The sequence below is a fragment of the Glycine soja genome, chromosome 5 (genome assembly GCF_004193775.1).
Source record: "Glycine soja cultivar W05 chromosome 5, ASM419377v2, whole genome shotgun sequence".
NCBI lineage: Eukaryota > Viridiplantae > Streptophyta > Magnoliopsida > Fabales > Fabaceae > Glycine > Glycine soja.
Window position 1 is genome coordinate 36,472,514 of NC_041006.1, and position 8,536 is coordinate 36,481,049.

The 8,536-nt window shown below is 33.6% G+C and overlaps 1 pseudogene; it reads left to right on the top strand.

The window, feature by feature from the left end:
• The first annotated feature begins 182 nt into the window (after nucleotides 1–182).
• On the top strand, nucleotides 183–1,715 carry LOC114412878 (annotated as a pseudogene).
• The last annotated feature ends 6,821 nt before the right edge of the window (nucleotides 1,716–8,536 follow it).

Sequence of the window (8,536 nt, forward strand, 5' to 3'; positions counted from 1 at the left end):
AAATCTTGGGACTCAACGTAAATTAGTAACTAGTGTGTTCATATGCATTGGAAATCAATAATGACTTTTGAAGTACAGTAAATGTAAATAAGAGAAACAAATGTGTTCAATGTATTCTTAAGCAAGTTTGACATATATAAATTACATAAATGTGTTAGAGTATTCAAACCATATATCACAAGATGGCTTCTCATTTAAAAGGTGTTGCAAAATCAACAATGTCAGATCAAATACGTAAGGAGTTGTGTGAGTACAAGAAAGATAATCCTCCAAGCACACAAAAAGACTTGTAGAGATGGCTTCAGGGAAAATTTGAGTTGAAAGTTAGTCAAGGAACAATATCAAACACACTTAAGCGGTCAGATGACTATCTCTCTGTTGGAATAGAAAAGGGAAGAGTAGAGATCAAAAGACACAAATCAGCAAAATATCCTGACATGGAGAAGGTTGTTTATAAGTGGTTTCTTCAGCATCAAGAACGTGTGAATATCACAGGAGAATTAATTTTGCAGAAGGCAAGAGATACAATGAAACTCGTGTACCCTCATGATGATTTAAATTTTAACTTTTTCTATAGGATGGCTTGGGAAATTCAAGCACCGACATGGCATAAAGTCATTTCATTGTTTTGGCGAGAGTGGGTCTGTTGATGTACAAGACATGGAGCAGAAATTGGTATCGATTCGGGAGAAAATTGATCAGTTCCCTATGAAAGATATTTTCAATATGGATGAAACAGGGTTGTTTTATAGGCTACAAGCTGATCATTCACTGGCAACAAAACAACTTGAAGGAAGAAAACAAGATAAAGAAAGGTTGATGGTAGTTATTTGTTGCAATGAAGATGGCTCTGAAAAAATCCCTCTATGGATTATTGGGAAATTTGCAAAGCTTCATTGCTTCAAGAATGTCAACATGAATAGCTTGGATTGTTAGTATCGAGCTAACAAAAAAGCATGGATGACTAGTGTGCTTTTTGATGAATATGTTCATTCATTTGACCAAATGATGCATGGTAGAAGAGTTCTACTTGTGGTGGATAATTGTCCAGCACATCCAAGAAATATTGAAGAGCTAAGAAATGTTGAGTTGTTCTTCTTGCCACCCAACATGACATCAAAGATTCAACCTTGCGATGTTGGGATAATAAGAGCTTTCAAGATGCATTACCGTAGAAGGTTTTACCGCAAAATATTGGAAGGTTGTGAGGTGGGACAATCTGATCCAAGGAAGATAAATGTCCTTGATGCTATCAATTTGGCAATCCCAGCTTGGACGATAGATGTTCGAAAAGAAACAATAGCGAATTTCTTTCGACACTGTAAAATTCGTTCAGCTAGTGACGTTGCAAGAAATTTGGATGAATCCACTTTTGATGAAGAAACTCAAGACCTCGAGACTATGATCAATCAATATGGTTATCGTAATAAGAGGATATTGACAATCTAATGAACTACCCAGGTGAAAATATAGCATGTTTGGAGGTTCAGAGTTTAGAAGATATCGTGGGTACTATCATTGAGAACAATGCAGAGGATGACGATGAAAATGATACGGTGTCTTTAGAGCCTATTACGCGAAAGGAAACACTTATGACGTCGAACACTTTTCACAACTTTATGATACAATACAAAAATATAACACCTGAGCTATTGGATGCAATAAGAAAAGTTAGAGATGCGCTTCAAATAGACTTGAACTTTAAAGGAAAATAGACAATTGTTAATCATATTTCAAATAGAGTGTAATATATTTTTTTCAGCTTCTATGAATTATTAATTTATGATTTTTTTAGGACAAAAAATTATAAAGGGATCTCACGAAAAATTATTAACTTATTATTTTATTAAATTTTTCAAGTTTTTACATTGACGAAAGTCAGACCGGATAAATTTATTAATTTATCGAATATTAATTTAAAGAATTTTTAGTGTGAATCTGAAACAACACCCTCCGCCAGCGCCATGAATAATATATACGTGTGTCGGTGTCTGTCGTCGGTGATTTGCTTGTAAATGAAAGAAAACTAGGAATCGTGAATGGAAGACACAAGGAAAGTGAATGTGCATGTCTGAAAACATTCCGATAAACTAAAAGAAACAAACCAGCATACATAAGTAATCAAGCTGTGGTCCCCGGTCATGGAGATTAATTGGATGTGGCCTTTTTAACCAACCAAAAATATTGGCACCGCACACTCACAATTATTGAGAAGATATTTTACCGAATCCTGGATCGACTCGGCGTGTTGCAATCGCATCAAAATTCAAGTGTACTCACGCTGTCTTTTCCTTCTTTCTTCTTGGGTGAATGGTCCTCTTGGATTAGCTTTTATAAAACTCAACTGCACATTGATGTTCTATAGTATTTTTTTTCAACTACTAAGGAAATGATTAGTTTGCCATTAAAATATTCCAAAAAGTATGTTTAAAAGTAAAATTTGGTTAAAAACTCTCTTTTTAAACAAATAAAACTTGGGATATTTTTTCAAACTCACTTTATAAATTTAAGTTTACAAACTTTAATTCAAATATACATTGATACATGGAGGTACTCTTAGATTAATTTATTTTGTTCATAAAAATTGGTTAAAATTTTACATACTTTAAATTTGTCATTGGTCCATCTAATCAACTCTAGTTTATTAAACTGAGAAGCTTTTTAAGATATAAATATCTTTTTATGACAACATTTATATTAACATGATACTATCAACTAAACATGATCGTTAAATCATTAGGATGTGGCGTCATGATAGGAAACTTATGTTTCCTAATATATCAAAGAGTTGCAACGATGCATTCATACAGTATCATACTTGGTACAAAATCGACAATATCACGTATGCATGTGCATGTCCCCCCTAAAACCAATATTGAGGGGACACGTGGCAAGACTAGTTGGAGGACATTTTGTATTAATAGAGATAAACTTTATGGCTAAGGTATGTTAATGGTTAGGGTGCTCTTCTCCCCCCCCCCCTCCCCCTCTCTTCTACGTCCTCCCATGCATATTGTAACATTCCTAATTTTTTATTTCTCGGCGGCTCTTATACTATGACACTTTACGCGGTAACACTTTCACTCAACATTTTTGTTAGTTAAAACCCTTCATTGATTAGAACTCTTCGTAGGTAGTCATTTTTGAGACTTCGACTATTAGTTTTGTATGCTTTCAGGATCAATGATTAATCTCACAAATCAACACGAGAAGCGTACTTTGTTCTCACTCACATGCTTCTTGGAAAGCTTCCCAAAATGTCACTCATCATATAACTATTATCAGCCAAAACACGCTTAACTATAAAGTTCTTAAGTGATGACCTACTAAAAAGTAGATGATCTTGTTGATACATGTAATATCAATTAATTTCTTTAAGTCATTCACAGCTCTACAATCTTATATTTACACAACCTCTGAATTTCTCTCATTCTGAGGTTACACATATAATCTCCTTGTATCTCTGATCATATGGATTAGCTGATGTAGAATTATTCTAGATTAACCAATAATCTTGAATTCATGAGAATGTGACTCTTTTAATACTTGAATGAAAAGTTTTTTCCCCATAAAAATCCTGTTCAGCTCAAATAGGATTAATTCCAATAAAAAATTAATATGCGTTTAATCTATACTCTTGTATCTTAATTTCTAAGTGGGATTTCAATAGTTTTTTTTAAGATGAAATTATCATGATTAGTTAAAAAATATTTTTGTTAATTAATTTTCACCTATCTTGAAAAACCATTTTGTATTACTTTTTTTAAGGACATTTTTATATTAGCTTTGCGTTACCAGCTTGCTAGACAAGTACAGCTCAAGACTTTGAAAAACCTGTGTCGGTTGGTTCCTCTTTAAAGAAAAGAGAATAAAAAATAACAAAAAGAAAAAAGTGCCATTCTATTCGCATTCATAGCAAAAGAGTGAGCGATCCCGGGAAATAAATTAATATACAACTAAAAGATTTGGGAATTATAATAATTAATAATTCTTTTTAAAAAGTAAAGTACAGTACTACTGGAAAAATGAACATGTTCATAGATTAAAATTTAAAAGAATATTACTAGTTACCAAAAAAAAAAAACCCATGCATCCAAGAAAGAAATATCATGTGTTTCTGTTGTCCGCTGTCTGAGATGTGATGACCTTTTTCAAATGATCATAATAGTTACTTCATAATGACAACATGTATCAAACTAAATTTTTTTCTTCAAAAAATATATGGGCAACTTTTTACTCTGATAATTGTATAAATTATTGTTTGAAATTTACTTAATTTTTGTTTGGGTTCTCTATTTATAAAAAGGGATAATTTTTTAAGAAAAAAAAATTCAAATCATAGGACTCAGGTAGCTCGCCCTTCGCTTTTCTTTTTCATGCAAATGGCCGTTCCAACTATTATTATTAATTTGTAATTATTGAAGTAAAACAATTCAATGACCAAATTAATGTTAAAAGTTAAAACAAATAAACTTGATCAACAACCTTTTGGCATAGCTTGAGTACATCGTAAAATTGGGTATTTGCTCAATTAATACGCTTATATTAATATAGCCTAGATCTAGATGCAGTTTGTCCGGCGTTGTAATTAAATAAAAATATCACGGAATTATTATGAGAACATTAGTGAATATCATAAAGTAAGTCAGAAATTAATTAAAAACTGCAGGTAGGTAATTGAGGACTTAGAAGTTGGACGTGCCAACCGCAAATAACATATGTGATTGAAAGACTCTTTACAAATGGCTTCGGCAATGGCCAATGGGCGATTTAAGGAATTATGAAGTATGCAAGATTAAGTTTATTATGTATAGATAAGCACACCTGTTGCATTTGTTTTAACATATTGATATATGTCTTTTTGTATTAGGGAGACTTTTGATTTTTTTTAACTACGGAGTATGTCCCGTTTATTATTGTATCATTTTGGGTTTAATATAATTTACATTTTTTCCTAAAAAAAAAATCTTCCTAGTCAGTGAACTAAGAAATTTTGAACTACGACTTTCTTGGCCATGTTGGTAGAGTTTGGGGGAATGTTCAAACTTGGTGGAGTGGTTCCGCTTAATCTCCAAATGTACATTTGTTCAAGTTGTTTGGTAGGCAGATTTTTTCCTCATCCTGGATTTTTTATTTATTATTATTGATAACATATTAACATCTCTTGACGATTCTACGAGATTTCTCCTGATTATAGAACTGAGTAGGGTGGCTTAAAAGGCTTTATTTTAAAAATAATTTCACTGCATTGAATTGAATATTAGTAAACTGGTTACTGGTATATATGCCTGTAAATTGAACAATAATAAATGTTTTTATAGAAGCTGGTATGGATTTTAAAATAGCCCATGTATAAAATGTGAAAAAGGAAACGTGAACTAAAATGCTACTAATAAAAGATAAAAACTAAATTAATTAAAGTTAAAGGATAAAAAGCTTGTTACATCAAGTCATTTTAAAGGTGCATTAGAGGGTGCACAAGAGGTTCTTAATTAAATATCTTTTGATTTATGGGGTAAAGAGTGAAGACACAAGAGGTTGTGATGTGGTTTTGGCTGAATATGCTGTAGTTATCATAGGTACTACAAAAGACAAAGATTTACATTACTTAGTATACTTTTGACTCATTGGTTTAAATATCATTTTGTAATATAAATTATTAAAGTATCTAACAAGGATGAAAGTCTTATGTAAATGAACATAGACCTAGCGGGCTTTCCATAATGCAAATCCGTTGATTTGCCCCCTGCACATGCGATAATCAGCCACCATGAACAACAACATAATATGCATGTCTGCTGAACATTCACCTCATTGTTAAATCAAAATTAATCCCATAGACCTATTGTAGTATTATTTATGCGGCTGAATTTCATAAATCAAAATTTATTGGATGGGGAAAAATCACAATATTTAGTAGTTCCCAGTCATAATCAGAGACCTAAAAATTAACAATCCCCATGTTAGTGAAGCAAGGTGTGGGGGGAAGGAAAGCGTCAGCATCAGTGCAGTAGAGAGGGTTGGTGATTTTGGTGAGAATAAATTGGCTATATTGCCCTCACCAACCCCGTTGCCAACAACGTCACACTGAGAATTGAATATGAAACCTAAAAGCAAATCTTGCAGTGACGTACAATGTACATATGCTATGAGGGCATCACAGTCAAATGTTGAACAATTGGATTTCGTGCTTTAACTTAAGTTGAAGTTTAAGAAGTGAAGCTGATGCTTGTTTTTGAATGAAAAGCCTTTGATATATAGTTTGATGTAAGCATTTTCCAAATTTAACTCTTCCCGTGCTTGACTGATCAGCTAATTAAGTTAACTAGTTTAATAACAAATAAACTTCTAAATCTACGAGTGTGAGTGCAAGCAGCAAACCTTTTAAACACAAGCCACTGTTTTGCCTTTTTTAATCAGCAGAAAGAGAATCCCACTAATAACACTATTCGAGATCGGTGTTCTTTTCTATTTTTGATATCTAATCTCTAATAAATTTTTCCTTTAAATTGAATTCTTAATATTTGAAAATTCTTGTTGGAGGTTGCCACGGTTAATCGAAATCTATTATATGTTTATGCGGCTATTAACCGAAGACATAAACATGTCAGTGTGATACCACGTGCAATATTTATCTGAGTGAGACTTCATGTAGCAATTTTTTTATTTTAAAAATCACCATCTTTGACACCTGATTCGGAGTGTGATTAGTCCGTTCGTGAGTTCATCCAGTATCAGTCCAAATTCCAATTAAACCATAACTTTATACAAATCAAATCCATGTCCCCACGAGGTTAACGGTGAGGAGCGTGGTTCCTCTAAAACCCACCCACCCCACGAGGTTCTTGTTGTTCTCCCTATCCCAATTTTTCGCAACCCCCAATTGTGACACCGCAATTCTGGCGAGTCTGAAACACGAAGACTCGCTCACTCTGAAACACAAAGCTTTGACGGTTTCTCCACGAGTGATAGAGTGGACCGAAGCCGATTTGTTCTCCAAAAATCAAAATCGAGAACCGAAACAGAGCAACAGAGAACGAACCACGACGAACGGGAGGAGTTAACGGTGAGGAGCAAGATCTCGTCGACCTTGGGTTTGAACACGGAGATTTGAGAGTTCGCATTAGAGAGCGAGAGCCTCGTATTGCACAGCGACAATTGAATGTTGTTGTTGTTGTAGAAGAAGAACTTGTCCTTTGGAGCCGAGTGACGCCGCTGAGTTCGCTGGTTGGGTTTCATGACGACACTTGGCTATGGGTTTGAGTGGGATTGTGATTGGGGTTGTTGTGGTTTTGGGGGTGGTGGTGATGACTTTGTTGGTGACGGTGAAGAAGAAGAATGGTGGTGGAAGAAAGGGGTTGGAGGGGTGGTGATGACTTTGTGTCCGAGTACAGCCTGTCCGTCTCAGAGCAAAAAACAGCGTCGTCGAGTTTCGTGACGTTTGAGCGTGGGTGAGGAAGTGGTCGAGGGAGGCCAGAAACAAGGTTTGTGCATTGGGAACATGGAAATGGGTGGTGGAAGGAGGAGAAAAGGTGCAGAGGGGAGAGAGAGAAGAGGAACATGAGTAGAGAGAAAGCCAGAAGGAAGAGGATCATCACCCTTCATCTTTTCTACCTATAATCCTTCGGACAAATATTACTTGTGACACCATAGGTGGGATATCTATGCCTCCGTAACACAGATAATGAATTTCGATTAATAACAAGAATCTTAAATAAAAAATTTTAAATATTAAAAATCCAATTTAAAGAAAAAATCTATTAAATATCAGATGCCAAAAACATATTATATATATATATATATATATAAATATAAAATATCAAAAACATATTTAACCCTTCATAATTTAATAAGTTTTGTTGTTGTCTTAGTTAAAACTGCTCTATTGTTTCATGTGTTGTTATTAAATTAAATACAAGAACATTACGAATAATGATATGATTTTATTCACATCTACAAGCAAATTTACCTAACAGATGTGAATGCCGTGGAAGCAAGTATTTTATGCTTTGAAATTGACACACATTGGAGTCTCTAAAGCCCAACCAAACGCACGAATATCCTGTTTGGAACAAGCTAGGACATAAATTTTTACACCAAAATAAAATTTAATAATTTTTGCTTTTACGTTTTCCACATTAAAAACGTGATTTATTGGTTGTGAAGCATGTTTTCAAACATACTATAAATTAATCTAAATATTATAAGGCAATTAAGTAATAAGTGGGAAAAAAGTTACCAAAAATGCACAGCAAAAGTTTAGGAAGAGGAAGAAGCTACTCTGTTTGTAAGACCGTGTTTATGGTGTTGGCTTGTCATAATAGATTCAAATTGTATTTTAAAAGAAAATTATGTGTATTTCTATCGAAGACAATTCTACTTCAATCAATAAAACTATTATAAATAATAAAATTTAGGCTCTGACCAATTGATATAATTATATATTTGAAAGTTGGACTAAGCAGAAACTAGTTATTAATCTGACATGTTGAATAGGGTATTTATAAATGTAAAAAGAGGAAAGAATTGAAGAGGT